Here is a 20,438-nt window from a genome sequence, read left to right as displayed (position 1 = left end):
ATCTTCCTTCAGCTCGGGTCATGATCCCGGGGTCCTGGGATCAAGTCCCATATGGGGCTCCCTGCTCATCGGGGAGCCTGCTTCTCCCTCTCCCTCTGCTACTCCCCCTGCTTGTTCTCTCACTCTCTCTCTCTCTCTGTCAAATAAATAAATAAAATCTTTAAAAGAAAAAATAAAGGTGAATAGCAAAGTTGGAAGACTAACACCCAACTTCAAGACTTATTTTAGGGGTGCCTGGGTGGCTCCATCATCAAGCATCTGCCTTCAGCTCAGATCATGATCCTGGGGTCCTGGGATCAAGCCCTGCACCAGGCTCCCTGCTCAGCGAGGAGTCCGCGTGTTCTCCCTCTCTCACTCTCCCTGCTTGTGTTATCTCTCTTGCTGTATCTCTCTATCAAATAAATAAATAAAATCTTGAAAAAAAAAACCACAACACTTATTTTAAAGTCACAGTTATCAGGATGTTGAGGTACTGGTGAAAGAATAGGTAAGTAAACCAATGGAAAAGAATAGAGAGACACAGATCCATATAGTCAACTGATCTTCAACAAAGAAGCACAGTAATACAATGGAGCAAAAACAGTCTTTTCAACAAATGGTTTGGAACAACTGGACATGCATATGCAAAAAAAAAATGAGTGTAGAAATGGGGATTACACCCTTCACAAAAATTGACTCAAGATGAATCATACATCTAAAGGTAAAAGCTTAAAGTATAAAACTCCTAGAAGATAACATAAGAGAAAACCTAGATGACCCACAATGTGATAAATACTTTTTAGATACAACACAAAAGGCATGATCCATGAAAGAAATAATTGGTAAGCCAGACTTCATTAAAAATTAAAACTTCAGTTCTGGAAAAGATACTGTCAAGAGAATGAGAAGACAAGTCACAAACAGTGAGAAAATATTTGCAAGGACATAGTCAAAAGAAATACTGATTTTTTTCCCTAATAAAGTACTCTTATTCATTATATATAAATAATATTTACAACTGAACAATGAGAAAATGAACATCCTAAATGGGGAAAAGATCTAAGCAGACATCTCATAAAAAAAGATATACAGCTGGCAAATGTCTATATTAAAAGATAGTCTACATCATATGTCAGTAACAACGAGATATTAAAACAACGAGATATCACTACACACCTCTCAGAATGGCCAAAATCTGGATTACTGATAATGCCAAATGCTGGCAAGGATGTGAAGCAAGAGAGACTCTCATTCATTGGTGGTGAGAATGCAAAATGGTATAGCCAATTTGGAGAACAGTTTGATTGTTTCTTACAAAACTATGCATACTTTTACCATAAAATCTGGCAACCGTACTCTTTGATGTTTACTCAAAAGAGCTGAAAATTTAGGTCCACACTAAAACCTGCTCAAGAATTTTATGCAAGTTTTATTTATAATTGCCCAACTTGGAAGCAACCATGATGTCTTTCAGTAGGTGACTGGATAAATAAACTGGACCTCCAGGCAATGGGGTATTATTCAACACACACACACAAAAAAAAAAAAAAAAAAAAAGATTTATGAAGCCATGAAAAGACATGAGGAACTTCAATGCACATTACTAAGTGAAAGAAGCCAATGTGAAAAGACTACATACAGTATGATTCTGAATGTATGATTTTTTGGAAAGGCAGAACTACAGAGACAGCAAAAGATCAGTAAATGCTAGAGGTAGGGAAGGTGTTGTGGGGAGCAATGAGTAGGTAGCACACAGAGGATTTTTAGAACAGGGAAAATACTCTGCATGATCCTGTATGTCATTACACGTTTGTCCAAATCCATAGTTATTTACAACACTGAGTATGAACCCTAATGTAAAGTATGCACTTTGGGTGATTATAATGTGTCAGTGTAGGTTCATAAATTATAACCCATATACCACTTTGGTGGGAGATATTGATTATGGGGGAGGTTATGCATGAGTGAGGAGAGGGGGTCTATGGGAAATCTCTATACCTTTCAGTCCATTTTTCTATGAAACTAACCGTGCTCTGAAAAATAAAGTCTTTCAAAAAGTTCATGCTGAGGGCACCTGGGTGGCTCAGTGGTTTAAGCCTCTGCCTTTGGCTCAGGTCATGGTCTCAGGGTCCTGGGATTGAGCCCCGCATAGGGCTCTCTGCTCAGCGGGGAGCCTGCTTCCCTCTCTTTCTGCCTGCTGCTCTGCCTACTTGTGATCTCTGTCTGTGAAATAAATAAATAAAATCTTTAAAAAAAAAAAAAAAGAAGTTCATGCTGGCTGTTGTGTGTAAAATGAGAACAAGGATATACCAGAGAACAATTAAGAAGCTACTGTGCTGGTCAAAAGGAAAACTAATCAAGGCTTGGACTAACAACGAGACAGTGGAAATAAAGAATTTATTTTAAAACTCTGTTGAAAGCAGAGTGAATAGGCCTTTTTGCAGATTACAAATAAAGGGTACAGGAAAGGGAAATACCAAATATAATACTTAGGTAATTGTTAAGTAGGCCGTAGGATGTAAGTCTGGCTCAGGCACAAGAGTGTCAGCATATAGATCCATGGTTCACAGCAAGCATTATACTGCCATCCTAGAATGTCTGGAAATTTTAAGGGAGCATGTCTTGGATGTCACAATGATTGGGAGGTGCTACTGATATTTGCTTGGCAATGGCTGGGATCTGCAGTGGGTCTGACACTTGGGCAAACAAATTATTATCCCATGTCCTGCACAACTTTTCAATGTTCCCCTCTACTAAACACCCTGAAAAGATAAACTGGTAGTAATTAAGCACATGATAATCCTAATTTTTTTTACAAGAAGTTATATAAAAGGCCCAGTAATTTATGAGAAGCTTGTTAGAGAGAGGAAAATTTAAATAAACCCAGTATTTGAAAATCATAGAATAAGTTTATTCACTCTGTTTGTCTACTCAATGTGTTATTTTATTTTCAGGCATGGTAAAGGGTTTCAGTGCGGCAGTGCAGCAATTTAAAATCAATGAGACAAATTTCATGTATGTAACAGATGACTGGATATTATTTGAGTGCAGCTGTATTAAGGCATTTAGTTAATAAAAGATTTTTTTAAAGATAATTCATATCACTGCCAAGATAAGAAATCTCCTATAGCACAAATTACACATGGAAGTGTTATATTTGTTTCTGGTTGTCTATTGTTTTCCAGTTTTGCTGTGATTCTGTCCCCAGAGGTCTAACATACAAGTTCTCTATTTCCTCTCATATGACTGCTTCTTTTTCCAATCTTTCCTCTAGTCCCTGTTGCCTATTGAAGTAGAGCTCGGGTGTTTTGTTGTTGTTGTTTTGTTTTGTTTTCAGTGCTAGAGACAAAAATGTATGCTTCTATTTGTGGTAGAAAATCAAGATAGAAAATGCATTTGAGATCTTGAGATACTTTATCACTACCTCACTTCATGCAATACCATAGGAATTATTTTGATACTATACTTAGAAAAAAGGCCCAGCTCCTTTATAGAATATCAAACTATCCTATTGCGCTCACTTCTACAGTCTGAAATTTATCTTGGCCAGTACTCTTACTTCCACTGGGCTCATTTCCCTCTTTCTATTATCATATACAAATGAATGGGTTTATTATAACTTATTCTAAACTAGTTTTTACTCTCATGCCTATTTCTACCTCTCTGTACTTTTATTTTCTTCTGCCTCTTATATGTCAAGGGTTCTGATTTTATCAGTCCTTCTAAATCCAAATATATTTATTATAAATAGGCATGAGCATCACTGTTATATCTTCTAATAAAGACATTTTCAAACATTTACTTGTTAAAGTGAATTATTTTATTTTAAATTGATTTCCCTTTATTTTTCCTGTATCTTTGAGTTAGTCAGTATATCAATTTTTAATTTTTCGAATCATGCCTGTGGGTCATTTATATTATCCATAAATTTTATAGGGGGATAGTAGAGAAGGCAATGTTATATAATACTTCCTCATATAGAAAGCATTAGGTCCAGTAGGAATGAGATCCACTGATATAAATGTTATGTTTGTCATATTACTAGATAAGATCATCCAGGAAATGGCATAGCCAGAAAGAGAAGAGGGACTGGGACAGTGCTCTGAGACATGCTAACGCATAGATTTTAGGTAGAAGAGGACCAGCAAAAGTGATGGGAAGGAGTAGTCAGCGAGATAAGGAAAAACACAGGAGATTTTGGTGTCCTGGAAGACAAGAGAAAAAGTGTCTCAAAAAGGAAATGGGGTTTGCTTTGTTAAAGGTTGCTGTGAAGCCAAATGGAATGGTGTTCTTAGAATTTGGCAAGATGGAGGCTGTTCACCTTAAGAGCAGTTTCAAAGGAAATGTGGGAAAGCCAGATGAGAGTCATTTGAACAGGTAACTGGAGGTAGATGCAGAGAAAAACTCATTTTTCTTACAATGAAAATAAAAATTATATCTAGTGAGAATTTTAAAACAAGGGTAAAATCTTTCAGGATAAGAGATAATAGAACAAGATGAAAACATGATTAAATTTCAGCAGCTCAGTCTTCTGATTCTTGTGATTATATGTGTAGCTTAAAGAGGACAATATATATGTTACATATGCTCAGTAAAATTTTTAAGATATACAATTTTATATTCTGATAAAATAGGCATAAATATTAAAATGGAAAACTTGAAATAAGAAAAAATATCCTTGATATATAGAAGGCATTCATAATATTTTTAAATGAATACATAGATCATTTGCAAATGATTAATGTTCCTGTAAAGGACATAAATCTTAGAGCTTGCTGTTGGGAATGTATTTATCCTTCAAAAGGGGAACCCTCCTCCACTGTTGGTGGGAATGCAAGCTGGTGCAACCACTCTGGAAAACAGCATGGAGGTTCCTCAAAATGTTGAAAATAGAACTACCCTATGACCCAGCAATTGCACTACTGGGTATTTACCCTAAAGATACAAACATAGTGATCCGAAGGGGCACCTGTACCCGAATGTTTATAGCAGCAATGTCTACAATAGCCAGACTATGGAAAGAACCTAGATGTCCATCAACAGATGAATGGATAAAGAAGATGTGGTATATATACACAATGGAATACTATGCAGCCATCAAAAGAAATGAAATCATGCCATTTGCGACGACGTGGATGGAACTAGAGCGTATCATGCTTAGTGAAATAAGTCAATCGGAGAAAGACAACTATCATATGATCTCCCTGATATGAGGACATGGAGAAGCAACATGGGGGGGTAGGGGGATAGGAGAAGAGTAAATGAAACAAGATGGGATTGGGAGGGAGACAAACCATAAATGACTCTTAATCTCACAAAACAAACTGGGGGTTGCTGGGGGGAGGTGGGATTGGGAGAGGGGGAGCGGGCTATGGACATTGGGGAGGGGAGGCGAACCATAAGAGACTATGGACTCTGAAAAACAACCTGAGGGTTTTGAAGGGTCAGGGGTGGGAGGTTGGGGCAACCTGAGGGTTTTGAAGGGTCAGGGGTGGGAGGTTGGGGGAACAGGTGGTGGGTAATGGGGAGGGCACGTTTTGCATGGAGCACTGGGTGTTGTGCAAAAAGAATGAATACTGTTACACTGAAAAAATAAATAAAATGAAAAAAAAAGAATGAATACTGTTACACTGAAAAAATAAAAAAAAAAAAAAAGAAAGAAAATAAAGTCTCCCGACCTCTTTTTTTTTCAAAGAACAAGTAGGTACTTGGTGAATATTTGATTGGCCATCTATGTAAACATCACAGCTTAAATATTAAAATTACATAGAAAGTCATCTATATAAAACTGGAAACAAGAAAAATAGCCAATGACATTTCTTGTGTTTTGGAGCACTTACACTAACATTTTGTGCAAAGCATTTTAAGTTCTTGTTATAACAGTATAAACTACATAATTCCAGTAGAATTTTTGCCCAATGCAATTTTCCCTTAACAGAGTAACTCAAAATACAATGATAAAAACTGTCTTTCCTGGCAAAGTAATTTCTGTTGATCATCAGAATGCAGCTTCAGGGAGAATGGCTTTTTTAGACACATGTGTGATTGAAGTTATTTTATTATGTAAAGCCAGGTCGGCCTAGAAATGAAAGTTAACCTAAAAACTGATAAGAGGAGGGGAGCTTCTCCAAATGCTTTTGTAATATTTTGGAGACAGTAATTCAAAAGCGAACTTAGTAAGGAGATATATAAGTAGTTAAATAGGTAAATCTGTGGGAACAGAAGGGGTTTCCCCTGAAGCCTAATTATTGGGACATACATATCACAAGTCACTTATTTCTAGTACAAAGTAGCTTATCAATAGAAAGGCTTTAGTTAGGTCACACTGAAACACTCAAGCCTGATTTCAAATTGTATCACTTACCTTGGCTTCATTGTATTTACCACTGGCTAGGGCCCGTGGGGGTTGGTGGGGTGGTGGTGAAAACTGAGCTGGATTCATGGTTCTAGTGAAATTGTGAATATTGAATTCTTATGAGACGATCTTTAATATGAATTACACTAAAGGTCTTTTAATCAAAATCATAGAATCAGCTTACTATTTGTTACATACTCCCCAGGAATTCTCCAGATGGAAATGACCAATTTATTTCTAAGAGAAATTTGACTGCAGTTGTGTTTGTGTTAGTCCAATGAACCTGTTAAATGTATAATTATTTTTGTGGAGAAGATTATGAACTCAAACAAAGGGGGGGTGGGAAATTTCAATGACTAAATTGAATAACTGTAATAAAAAATAGTTAAATTTTGTAATGGTAATTATCACCCTATTATGTATAGATCCTACAGTAATTCAATTTTATTTTGGCTAAATTTGTCACACTTATAAAACACTTTTTAAAACATGCATTATCTCTCCTAATATTGACATTTCATATATCTCTTTTCCCATCCCTGGGATCACAGAGATGTCTTCTACCATTAGACCTTCTTCGATCTCTCTGTTTCTCTCTAAGGGCTACTATATACTGGCATATAATGTAAAGCTCTTAATTTCAAGATCTCACATAATTTAAAATAAACTAGTTCTTTTCTTTAGCAATTTCTAAATTTTAATTTTCTGCAGTTGAAGTTTTCTAATAATGAGTAATAGCTATATTTATGAACATTTGAGAATATAATCCATTCTATTTAGAATGCTACATTATTTATAAATTTATTCTAAACAATGTATTGGTTTCTTTTCTGTAAATAACCAATTGTTCTGGGATGGAGGCATATTACCCTCTGTTCCCTACGCTAGTGTTTGCAGTTTATAAAGCTTAGATATTCAAATTCAGTCCTCAGGGATTATCTTTTGATATTCCATATTTGAAAAGGGGATGATTTTTTTTTCTGTCAGTAAAAATGAAATTTAATCATCATTCGGTTTGTAATTTTTCCTAGAAACCTCTACTATTTTTTTTAATATTTTATTTATTTGACAGAGAGAAATCACAACTAGGCAGAGAGGCAGGCAGAGAGAGAGGAAGAAGCAGGCTCCCTGCGGAGCAGAGAGCCCGATGCGGGGCTCAATCCCAGGACCCTGGAATCATGACCCGAGCCGAAGGCAGAGGCTTTAACCCACTGAGCCACCCAGGCACCCCAATCTCTACTATTTTTACAAAATAGGGTAGGCACTTTGTGAATCCAGGTCTATACAGTACTTGGATAAAACATAGATCACCTGCTCACTCTCCTCACTTGATGGATAAGAAAACTAGCGTTCTGGCAAGTGAAATTATTTCTTCAAGATCATAAACTTGGTTAATAAACAGAGAATGGTTCAAAATTAATTCCCAAAAAAGATGTTTCACCACCTGAAAAATAATCCCTGAAAATTTGTTGACTGAAGCAAAAACATTTTAAACAAAATATGTCATTTCATTGTAGATACATAAGCTATTTAGAAAGTAAAATTATCATTATTTCAAACACACACATACACACACATATTTATAAGCTTGAAATTTTTTAAAAAAATATTTATTTGAGAGACAGAGAGCAGAGGGAGGGGCAGAAGGAAAGAATCTCAAGCAAACTCGCTGTTGCGTGTGGAGCTGGACTCAGGGCTCTGTCTCACAACCCCAAGATCATGACCTGAGCTGAAACCAAGAGTCAGACGCTAACTGACTGAGCTATCCAGGTGCCCCAATATGCTTGAAATTTTCATTGCAATTAATAGTTCCAATTTCCATCCTTTTCCTTCTAAAATCTTATAGGAGCAGTAGGCTATGCCTTTGGCTATTTCTGCAGCAGAATCATTATATAATTATCCCATTCCAACTGTGATCAGATGAATGATCTTTGTACACTTGTACTGCACTTGGAAAATATGTTTATACTGAGTTGCTATGTTGCAGGACATTGATGACAAGTCTAGATGAAACTCAGAATAGCACTTTAATGGATTTGCTGCTGGCAATGAAAAAGTAGCCTTGAATTAAATCAAACATAGTTTTGGTCTACTGTGAATCAACAAAAAAATTCTCATATGGGTGCTCATAGCCTAATTTGGTCTAAAAAAGAATAAATCTCTAGGCACTATCTGTATTATAAATTCCCACTGTTACCTCTTTATTTCCATGCAACATGTAAATCATTTTGTTCTATGAAATAAATACTTTAGTATATGAATATTTTAAGTCTTGCTAGAGTATGTCAGCAATGCTCTTAAATGTAGAATTTCATAGACCACTAACAAAACTGTGATTTAATCTTTAGTAATGGCATAACATAGATTGAATTCATCTGGTTGCTGGGAGACTCAGTGCATGCTTATATAGCTTTAGTATTTGGTGAGTAGCTACGTGAATTTTATTAAGCAAATGATTTCTGGAATACAGAGTGGTCTGCACTATGGAAGTAACATAAATCTGATACCTGTATGGTCTAAGTCCAGAATCAGCAAATAAATACATGTATCAATCCCTAAATCACTTTTCAAAATAAAATGGGGTTTTCAGGTTTATTCATGACTGGGAAATTTTAATGTATTAAGTTCAATGGACAAAGTGTGAATGGAGTGATAACAAGTTAGATTATGGATGCATTTTGAACAATCAACGGCTTGGAAGAAAAACAGGAAACTCTAATGCTGGTCGGCTGCTGATGTACTTTTTTTTTTTTTTCTACAAACAGGAAAGATTGTAGTCAGTTTATTTCACCTGTCTTTTATGTTTTATGTAAGACCACACCTCTAACCTGCCTTTGAGTTTTACTCAAAGATTTTGTATTGTCCTACCCAACTTTTCCACAGTACCATATCATTTTTGATGCCTGATTTATTGTATTTCCACAACTCCTGATTGCTTTTGTTATCTAGACCTTAAGCATAAACATCATTATCGTTTTAATTATGAGTTTATTGCTTAGATACTGGAAACATATATTTAAAGCCATGTAAAAACTACATTATTTAATGGTACCTGATAATCCTTAGGTGGATATATAGACTACATCTTACCACACTAATCTTTTTGCACAAATCTGAAAAATAGACTTTAAAACTTTCCTGCCATTTTCTTCAATTGCAGTTGGACATTTATTAAAATCACAAACCAATCTGTATTTTTTAACAGCAACTTTGATAAAGTAGATAATGTGAATATCAATGTTTATCAAATATGCTTTCTTCTTATCTTGGTTTGGTTTATCTATAGTACACTTCCCTTGGAGACCATTACCAGAAGTGGCTACTGAATGTACTTTATTTTTTTGTAACTTGTGATATTGCATAACTAAATGTGAGATTAAGTCATTATATTATACTATCTTCACATCAGTAATATCTGGTAAGAATTAATATTTTATATAAATAATTTAAAATTTTTACCTTTTCCATGTAATTTTCATTCAAAATTTGTTAGGCTTTCCCATATATCAAATGGGAAAGGTAATGACTAATTTAAGTTTGTGTAGCTTAATTTCTTTTTTTTTTTTTCATTTTATTTATTTTTTCAGTGTAACAGTATTCATTCTTTTTGCACAACACCCAGTGCTCCATGCAAAACGTGCCCTCCCCATTACCCACCACCTGTTCCCCCAACCTCCCACCCCTGACCCTTCAAAACCCTCAGGTTGTTTTTCAGAGTCCATAGTCTCTTATGGTTCGCCTCCCCTCCCCAATGTCCATAGCCCGCTCCCCCTCTCCCAATCCCACCTCCCCCCAGCAACCCCCAGTTTGTTTTGTGAGATTAAGAGTCATTTATGGTTTGTCTCCCTCCCAATCCCATCTTGTTTCATTTACTCTTCTCCTATCCCCCTACCCCCCCATGTTGCTTCTCCATGTCCTCATATCAGGGAGATCATATGATAGTTGTCTTTCTCCGATTGACTTATTTCACTAAGCATGATACGCTCTAGTTCCATCCACGTCGTCGCAAATGGCATGATTTCATTTCTTTTGATGGCTGCATAGTATTCCATTGTGTATATATACCACATCTTCTTTATCCATTCATCTGTTGATGGACATCTAGGTTCTTTCCATAGTCTGGCTATTGTAGACATTGCTGCTATAAACATTCGGGTACAGGTGCCCCTTCGGATCACTATGTTTGTATCTTTAGGGTAAATACCCAGTAGTGCAATTGCTGGGTCATAGGGTAGTTCTATTTTCAACATTTTGAGGAACCTCCATGCTGTTTTCCAGAGTGGTTGCACCAGCTTGCATTCCCACCAACAGTGGAGGAGGGTTCCCCTTTCTCCACATCCTCTCCAGCATCTGTCATTTCCTGACTTGTTAATTTTAGCCATTCTGACTGGTGTGAGGTGATATCTCATTGTGGTTTTGATTTGTATTTCCCTGATGCCGAGTGACGTGGAGCACTTTTTCATGTGTCTGTTGGCCATCTGGATGTCTTCTTTGCAGAAATGTCTGTTCATGTCCTCTGCCCATTTCTTGATTGGATTGTTTGTTCTTTGGGTGTTGAGTTTGCTAAGTTCCTTATAGATTTTGGATACTAGCCCTTTATCTGATATGTCGTTTGCAAATATCTTCTCCCATTCTGTCAGCTGTCTTTTGGTTTTGTTAACTGTTTCCTTTGCTGTGCAAAAGCTTTTGATCTTGATGAAATCCCAATAGTTCATTTTCGCCCTTGCTTCCCTTGCCTTTGCCGTTGTTCCTAGGAAGATGTTGCTGCGGCTGAGGTCGAAGAGGTTGCTGCCTGCGTTCTCCTCAAGGATTTTGATGGATTCCTTTCTCACATTGAGGTCCTTCATCCATTTGGAGTCTATTTTCGTGTGTGGTGTAATGAAGTGGTCCAATTTCATTTTTCTGCATGTGGCTGTCCAATTTTCCCAGCACCATTTATTGAAGAGGCTGTCTTTTTTCCATTGGACATTCTTTCCTGCTTTGTCGAAGATTAGTTGACCATAGAGTTGAGGGTCGATTTCTGGGCTCTCTATTCTGTTATTTATTTAGCCCCAGTGGAGGGAGGAGCAGAGAGAGAGAGAATCTCACTCTGAGATCATGACTGGAACTGAAAACAAGAGTCAGACCCTTATCTGACTGAGCCATCCAGGTGCCCCTAGTTTAGTTTCTAATCACAGATATGTAAAAATATATGGAAGAATAAACATTTGTAATTAGCAATATTAACTATAGGGGGAAATTGCAACACATTTTTTTTTATATTTTTGCTTCATTGATTTGTTAACACATCACTTTGAATAGACATTCTCAAATGCAGGTAAATTAACTTTACAAAACCAATCATTCATGCTGCATTACTAAGCATGTCAAGTTGGTCATTTGTTCCAAATATGACTATAATGTCATGAGCTTAACCAATAGCTCCTTGGAGAGTTGGAAAGGACTCCAGTCATCAGCCTCCCTCCTAATTCAGAATGTCTTGTCCTGTAAAGATTATCTGCTTTTTCTGTACATATGCTGAATACATTTATCTCAGCTTTCACATAAGAAGTTTGGGAATAATCAATAGTAGTTATTATACCCATCCCAAATATTTTATAGGGTTGAACAATACTGATTATTTAAGACTTCCTCCATAACATTCTAGTCCTCCTTCTCTAGATAAATGATAGTTCAAATTATAGTTTAAAATCCTTTAGAGGAGACCATAGTTTCTTGATGCCAAGTGACATTGAGTATTTTTTCATGTGTCTGTTGGACATTTGTATGTCTTCTTTGGGGATATGTCTGTTCATGTCTTCTGTCCATTTCTTGACTGGATTATTGAATAGATAAAGAAGATGTGGTACAAATATACAATGGAATATTATTCAGCCATCAAAAAGGATGAGCACTTACCATTTGCAATGACGTGGATGGCATTGGAGGGTATTACGCCAAATGGAGTAAGTCAGTCAGAGAAAGACAATTATCATATGGTTTTACTCATACGTGGAATTTAAGAAACAAAACAGAGGATCATAGGGAAAGGTAGGGGGAAAATAAAATGAAATGAAATCACAGAGGTAGACAAACCATAAAGAGACTCTTAACTACAGGAAACAGACTAAGGGTTGCTAGAGAGGAAGTGGGTGGGGGTATGGGGTAACCGGGTGATGAACATTAAGGAGGGCACAGGATGCAATGAGCACTGGGTGTTATAGGGAACAGATGAGTAACTGAACTCCACATCTGAAACTAATGATACATTATATGTTAACTAATTGAATTTAAATAAGTTCAAAAATAAAACAGTGCACTTGATGTTTAAAACAAAATGAAAATGATTCCAATGGTGTTTGTGGCCCTTCTCCCAATTTTAGTGAGGTAGTTTTTATATATTTTTTGTACCTCTTTATGAGAAATTTATCTCCCTATTACTTCCCCTAGTTCCCTGAAAAGCAGGATGTGTTAACACCCTATTTCTCCTCAAGGCTCCTTTCAAACTATTATTCCAGGGTAATAAAAAGGGTGGGGGGGACTCCCTTCTTCAAATGTAATTTTTCTGAATCTACATTGTCAAACTTACAGATTGTTTCTATCTCAAGATTATTTTACCTTCTGTGTCTATTCTTTGACTCTGATTTTGGATGTTAAACATACATATGAAATACCTAGCTGAGGAGTAATGAGGAATTTTAAAACAATCTGTTTTATTTTCCCACTAAGGGGGTGGCTGGTGACTGAGTCCATTAAGTGTCTGACTCTTGATTTCAGCTCAGGTCATGATCTCAGGGTCAAGAGATCGAGCCCTACTTTAGGCTCCATGCTCAGTGCAGAGACTGCTTGGGATTCTCTCTCCCTCTCCCACTGCTTCTCCTCCTGTGCTTACTCTCTCTCAAATAAATAAATAAATACATAAAATCTTTTTAAAAATCTCACTAAAATAAAAATAAAGAGAATTTTAATGGGGGAACATATAAGAACAAATATAATGGGACTAGAGACAACCACAACTGCATTTTTGAAGACAAATGGACAGATAATAACAAACATAGCAATTTGGGAAAACTGAATCCTAGATCTATGGTGGAAAAGCCAAGAAAGAGTCTATATTATAGAATACCCCCCTCAAAAATCATGAATTTGTGATAGCAGTCTTCTGTAGAAGGATAAGGTAGAAGAAAATGAGGATGATTCGTTGAACACTTTAGGAAAGAGATAAAACTATATAGCCATTAGAATAACTAAAATTATAAATATAGATAACACTAAATGTTGACATGGATGTAGAACATATATAAAATGGCATAACCACTTCAGAAAACTGTTGGACAGTTTCTTAGAAATGCAAGCACATACTTAGGTATTTATCCAAGAATAATGAAAGCTTAGATCCATACAAAGATTTGTACATGAATATTCATAAAGCTTTATTCATAGTGCCCCCAAACCAGAAATAACTCAAGTGTCCATCAGTAGGAGAGTGGACAAATTAAAGGAGGTAAATTTTTTTCCTAATTTTTATTTAAATTCTAGTTGGTTAACTGTGGTGCAATATTGGTTTCAGGGGTAGAATTCAGTGATTCATCACTTAATACAACACCCAGTGCTCATCATATCAAGTGTTTTCCTCAATAGCCATCACCCATCTACCCCATCCTCCACCCACACCCCTCCATCACCCCTCAGTTTGTTATCTGTCTTTAAGAGTCTCTTATGGTTTGTTTCCCTCTCTCTTTTTCTTTTTCTTCCCCCTCCCATATGTTCATCTGTTTTGTTTCTTAAATTCCACATATGAGTGGAATCATATGGTATTTTTCTTCTTCTGACTTACTTCACTCAGCATAATACACTCTAGCTCCGTCCATGTTGTTGCAAATGGCAAAACTTCACTCTTTTGATGGCCAAGTAATATTCCATCGTATGTCTATACCATATCATTTTTTAGAAGATTTTATTTATTTGTCAGAGAGAGAGAGTGCACAAGCCAGGCAGAGTGGCAGGCAGAGGCAGAGAGAGAAGCAGGCTCCCTGCTGAGCAAGGAGCTTGATGTGGGACTGGATCCCAGGATGCTGGGATCATGACCTGAACTGAAGGCAGCGGCTTAACTGACTGAGCCACCCAGGCGTCCCATACCACGTCATTTTTATCCATTCACCTTCGATGGACATTTGCACTCTATCCATACTTTGGTTATTACTGATAATGCTGTTATAAAAATCAGGCTGTATGTACCCCTTTGAATCTGCATTTTTATATCCTTTGGGTAAATACCTAGTAGTGTAATTGTTGGATCATAGGGCAATTCTATTTTTAACTTTTTGAGGAACTTCCGTATTGTTCCCTAGAGTGGCTGCTCTAATTTGCATTCCCACCAATAGTGCAAGAGGATTGCCCTTTGTCTGCATCCTCACCAACACTTATTGTTTCTTGTGTCATTACTTTTAGCCATTCTGACAGATGAGAGGTGGTATCTCATCGTGGTTTCGATTTGTATTTTCCTACTAATGAGTGATATTGAGCATCTCTTCATGTGTCTGTTAGCCATCTGGATCCCTCCTTTGGAAAAGCATCTATTCATGTCTTCTGCCTATTTCTGAACTGGATTATTTTGGGTGTTGAGTTTGATAAGTTCTTTATAGACTGGATACTAACCCTTTATCAGAGATGTCATTTGCAAATATCCTTAAAGATTTATTTATATTATGTAATGTTATTTAGCACTAAAAGAAAAAAAAACTACTATAAATGTAAGAACATTGGTGAATCTCAAAATCTTTATGCTGAAAAAAAAAAGAAGCAAGAGAGCAAAGGCTACAAACTATATCTCATTCATATAGGTTGCAAAATCATCTAAAGTAGTTGTCTGGGGTAAGGACTGAAGAGGGATTGACTGCAGAGTGCCGTAAGCAATTTTTCATAAGTGACAAACATATCATGCATTGTGATTGTGTTGGTGTGATCAGGAATGAATGCAACTGTAAAACTCATTGGATTATATACTTTAGATAGATGTGGTTTCTCATATGTCTGTTATTCCTCAATAAAATCAATAAGTAAAAAGAATTTTAAAAAGAACAAAGAAACAATCAGAACCTTAGATCTTCTCAATCATCGCATGTTGCCAAAGGATTTGTTTTCTTTTGTGTCAACAAAAGACCCAAGATCTCTGAACTAGGAGATGCCAGACACATTTGAGAGTGGAGTATCCTTTTGAACACAGAATGATTAAGCAAATATTTATGATGCTGAAGACTAATACCCTACCTAGCTTTCTCCTATTTTAGCTTCTAGAATGAGAGTAGCCAGGACTATATCCTTTCGGCAGCATATTAGAAGATCTATATAGGGGGAATCTCTTCAGCCAGGAGGAATATTACACTAGACTAAGAATATACTGTTGTCCCTTTCGTTTTAGGAACTTAAAGAATACTTACATTCCCTTCCCCTACAAGGAAACAACATAACTTATAATGAAGGTCACTGTAACAAGCCTCATCTAGGGACTCAATATTTCCAATCAGCTTTTAATATTAGTAGACAAACAAAAATCACTGTCATCTGTAAAATGTATCCAACTTAAAAGACAGAGGTCAAAATGAACAAAGAAAAGACATAATTTTTTAAAAAATATTTTATTTTATTTATTTGAGAGAATAAGTGAAAGAGAGAGAGGAAAGAGCATGGGGAAGGGCAGAGAGAGAAAGAAACAGGCTCCCCACTGAGCAGGGAGGTGGATGCAGGGCTTGCTCCCAGGACCCTGAGCTGAAGGCAGATGCTTAACTGACTGAGCCACCCAGGTGTCCCAAGACAGAAATTTCTGAAAAAAAAAAAAAAAAAAAAAAAAAAAAAAAAAAAAAAGACTATGCATGAAAAAAATTGAAACGTTTTATTGCTAACAGGGAAATAAGATTTTTTAAATGTTTTTAGAAATAAGACACTTTTCATGAGAAAGAACAAAGATACTATAAAAAAGATTAAGCAAAACTGAAAAATTCTATAGAAACTTTTAAAGATAAAGTTGAGGAGATCTCCCACAAGGCAGAAAAACTGAAACAAGAATAATAGAAAGTGATGGAGAATTAAGAAGAAAAAGATAATGAAATGAGTGGAACAGTTAAGGAGGTACAACATCCAAATAATGGAAGTGCCAGAAAAACAACATAATAAAAACTGAATGGAGAAACCTATCAATTAAATAATTCATGAATTTTTCTCATAACTGAAGGACATTAGTCACCAGAATGAAAACAGCCCACGTGTGCTTAGCAAAACAGATAGAAGTTTACCTATATCAAGACATATTAACATGACATTTAAGAGTCCTGGGGGCAAAGATAAGGGTCTTCAAGCTTCCAAAGTGGTAAAAAAATAAATAAGTAAATGGGTCACTTGAAAAAGATCCAGTATTAAAAAAGCTTCCGGCTGCTTAAGAACAACTCTGGAAGCCAGACAATGGAACGATGTCTACAAGATTCTCTGGGGAAACTATTTCAAACCCAGGGCTTGATGCCCAGCCAAACCATAAATCAAGGGTGACGGTAGAGATATGCAATATCTCCGGGATAATCTGTCTTGTACTCCTTCTCAAGAAGCTGCTATCAGATGAGCTTCATTAAAAGAAGGGTATGCATCAGTGAAGATGGTGGCATGGGATACAGGAAGTACAAAGGGAAGGTAAAGGGTATCTTTGAGGTCATGACAAAGCAGAAATTCCAGGCAGAAAACAAATAGCCCAGCCCCATCCTGGCAGCCGTCTGACCTACAGAACTGTGGCCTAATAAATGAGCATTGTTTTGAATTACTACATTTGTGATAATTTTTTGTATGTCAATAGAAAACTTGTACCATAAAATTCCATTCTCTCTATTTTATTCAGAAGTTTGCTTTATCAATTATCCCTGTGTTGTGTTTGCATGTTTAAACCCTATTTCTCTCTCCATGAGCTCCTTTTTCATTTCCCTACAACTTATATTTTGATATATTGAAAACAAACTACTAAAACCAGTAAAATCACTTTGGTGCCCTGTTCTATCAGTCTATTATTGTGTTCTAATTTTATCACCAAGCTTCTTGCAAAAATAAGCCACACTTTCAATATTTTCTCCTTAATTCTGAGAAATACAGAGCCAATGTCCAGAGGAGTACAAGCAATATTTTAATTAGCAAATCTTATTCCCTTTCTTCCCTCTTTCTATTTCTCTGCAGCATTAATTAATGGTTGACTTCTCTGTTCATATTATCCTACATGATTCTCTCTGTCCTTCTGCCAACATGGAAATTTATTTCCAGCAAACAATCTCAAAAATGAAGACAAAATAAAAACATTTCATAAATAAGAAAACCAAAACATAACAAAAACAAAACCAGAGAATTCACAGCTAGCAAATAAAAACAATAATAAATATTAAAAGGCATTTTTTAGATAAACAGAATATGATATCAATTGAAAATGTAGATTTCAATAAAGGAATTAAGAGCACTGCAAATTATAAAAATGTAGGTAAGTATAGAAGAGATTTCACTATTTGTAATAACATCAAGTAAGAATTGTTTAAGGCAAAACTAGTAACAATGTGTTGAGGAGTTGATAATGTGTGTGGTAGTAAAATGTGTGACAAAAACAGTACAAAGGAAAAGAAGAAAGGAATAGAAACAAACTTATAAAATCCTTATATGTGAAGTGGGGTAAAATGACAAAAATGGAAAAAAAAAACTGATAGGGAGAACACAGAGCAACTGTGTTCTATTTAGTAGAAACTATTTAGCAGAAACTATTTAGTAGAAAAGCAAAGTGGAAAATTTTGACAGGTTTTTTGTTTTGTTTTGTTTTGTTTTTTTACAGATTAAAACATTTACTTACCTTATAACACAGCAATTCCATTTTTAGATATTTAACAAAGAGGATAAAAATATATATCCACACAAGAATCTATAATCAAATTTTCAGAGCAACTTCATTCGTAATAACCCCAAACTGGACACACAAATGTCCATCAACTGGAGAAGAGACCAATTGCGGCATGTCCATACAATGGACTATTACTCAGCAATATGATAAAAACTACTGAAACATGTAACAACATGAATGAGTTCCAAAAGCATTGCTAACCGAAAGAAGCCAAACATAAAAGGCTGCATACAGTATGGTTTCATTTCTATGACATTCTGGAAAAGTCTAGTAGAAAAGTCTACAAACATAAAATAGATCAAGGAGCTGTATAAGGGAACAGAGTATTAACTGTAAGGATTGAAATGTTGGGGTAATAAAATGTTCTATATTTTAATGGGAGTAAACGTTTATCAAAGTTCGTTGAATTATATATTTTTGAAAGGTGAATTTTATTGTATAAATTACACTGCCATAAACTTGACTTTTACAGTTATTTTATATATTCAAAAAGTTCACAATTCCACTGTTACAAATTGGTTCAATACCTGTGATGATATCAGTATTACTACTCTAGTCTGTCTAAATTGGTTACTAAAATCAGAAATGCAAAATCTTGAAATGAAAAAAGTGTTCAGATAGGGGGATAGGAGAAGAATAAATGAAACAAGATGGGATTGGGAGGGAGACAAATCATAAATGACTCTTAATCTCACAAAACAAACTGGGGGTTCCTGAGGGGAGGTGGGATTGGGAGAGGGGGAGCGGGCTATGGACATTGGGGAGGGGAGGCGAACCATAAGAGACTATGGACTCTGAAAAACAACCTGAGGGTTTTGAAGGGTCAGGGGTGGGAGGTTGGGGCAACTTGAGGGTTTTGAAGGGTCAGGGGTGGGAGGTTAGGGGAACAGGTGGTGGGTAATGGGGAGGGCACGTTTTGCATGGAGCACTGGGTGTTGTGCAAAAAGAATGAATACTGTTACGCTGAAAAAATAAATAAAATGGAAAAAAAAAAAGAAAATTGCTTTTCCTAGATTTTTCTTAAGAGGAGTTATCCATGCTGTCGAAAGTGTCATATGCTAATATTGTTACTAATATTGAGAAAAGTGTCATAAAAAAAAAACTTATGACTTTGTCTTTAGAGTTCTAATCTCCAACACTTTTATAAATATTGTGGTTTTTAAATAGACTTTCTAAATTTAAAATTTAGATTTTTACAATTTAATATTTAGAATTATATATAATATTATATATGTGAATATATGTGTGTATATATGTGTGTGTATATATATATTTAATAACAAGGTAATGGTTTACCTCTCTCATAGAAATTTCAGCTTTAGGTCTCCCCATCTTTGAAATAGTTCCCAATCATCCAATTTCATAGTACTTTAAAATTATATCTTATTCACTTTCATCCCACTATTTATTTGTGTCCATTTTAAATGTAAAAACTGAATTCTAACTTTATTAACTTTTTGATGGTGATACTGGATTGAACTCAATCTATTTTTTTTTAAGATTTATTTATTTATTTATTTGAGAGGTAGAGTGAAAGAAATGCAGAGGGAGTGAGAGAAGCAGATTCCCTGCTGAGCAGAGAGCCCCATGTGGGACTCCGTCCCAGGACCCTGAGATCATGACTTGAGCCAAAGGCAGATGCTTAAATGCCTGAGCCACCCGGGCACACCACTCTATTTTTAAAATATATATTCCCAGTGATCCAGGGCTGCATTTTGTATATGGATTGCTGACCATTGTGATTTTGTAAAATTATCACTCTCTGGATTAGATAGTTCTGAAATGAAATGTATCCCCATTTAACCTTTCTCACTTACCAAACCAGCAAAATTCAAACACACTTTCTTCATGTAAACAAGATTTTCATTAGTGTTTGACTGTCAAATTTCCATTTTTTTTTTCAGACAACAAGACTCTTCAGCCTATTCCAATCATTTAAACATTCAAAGGCTTCATATTCTGTCTTTAACATTTATACTATTTCTCTATTACATTGCAGAAATATGACAAGAAACTGTCATCAATGTTGCTGAGTTTTCAGATCAATTGCCTCCTTGATTTGAATATTCAGTTTATAGTTAAACCCTACATCAACATTTCTGGCAAATAATTTTTAATTAACATTTTAAAAATTTACAGTAACTGACTCTTACCTTACTCCCTCTCACTTTGTTGCAAAAGAGAAATTCCACATGCACACACCTTTCTAGC

Source organism: Meles meles, chromosome 17, assembly GCF_922984935.1.
Source record: "Meles meles chromosome 17, mMelMel3.1 paternal haplotype, whole genome shotgun sequence".
Lineage (NCBI taxonomy): Eukaryota > Metazoa > Chordata > Mammalia > Carnivora > Mustelidae > Meles > Meles meles.
The sequence above is the reverse complement of the archived record's forward strand: the minus strand, read 5'-3'. Positions refer to the sequence as shown.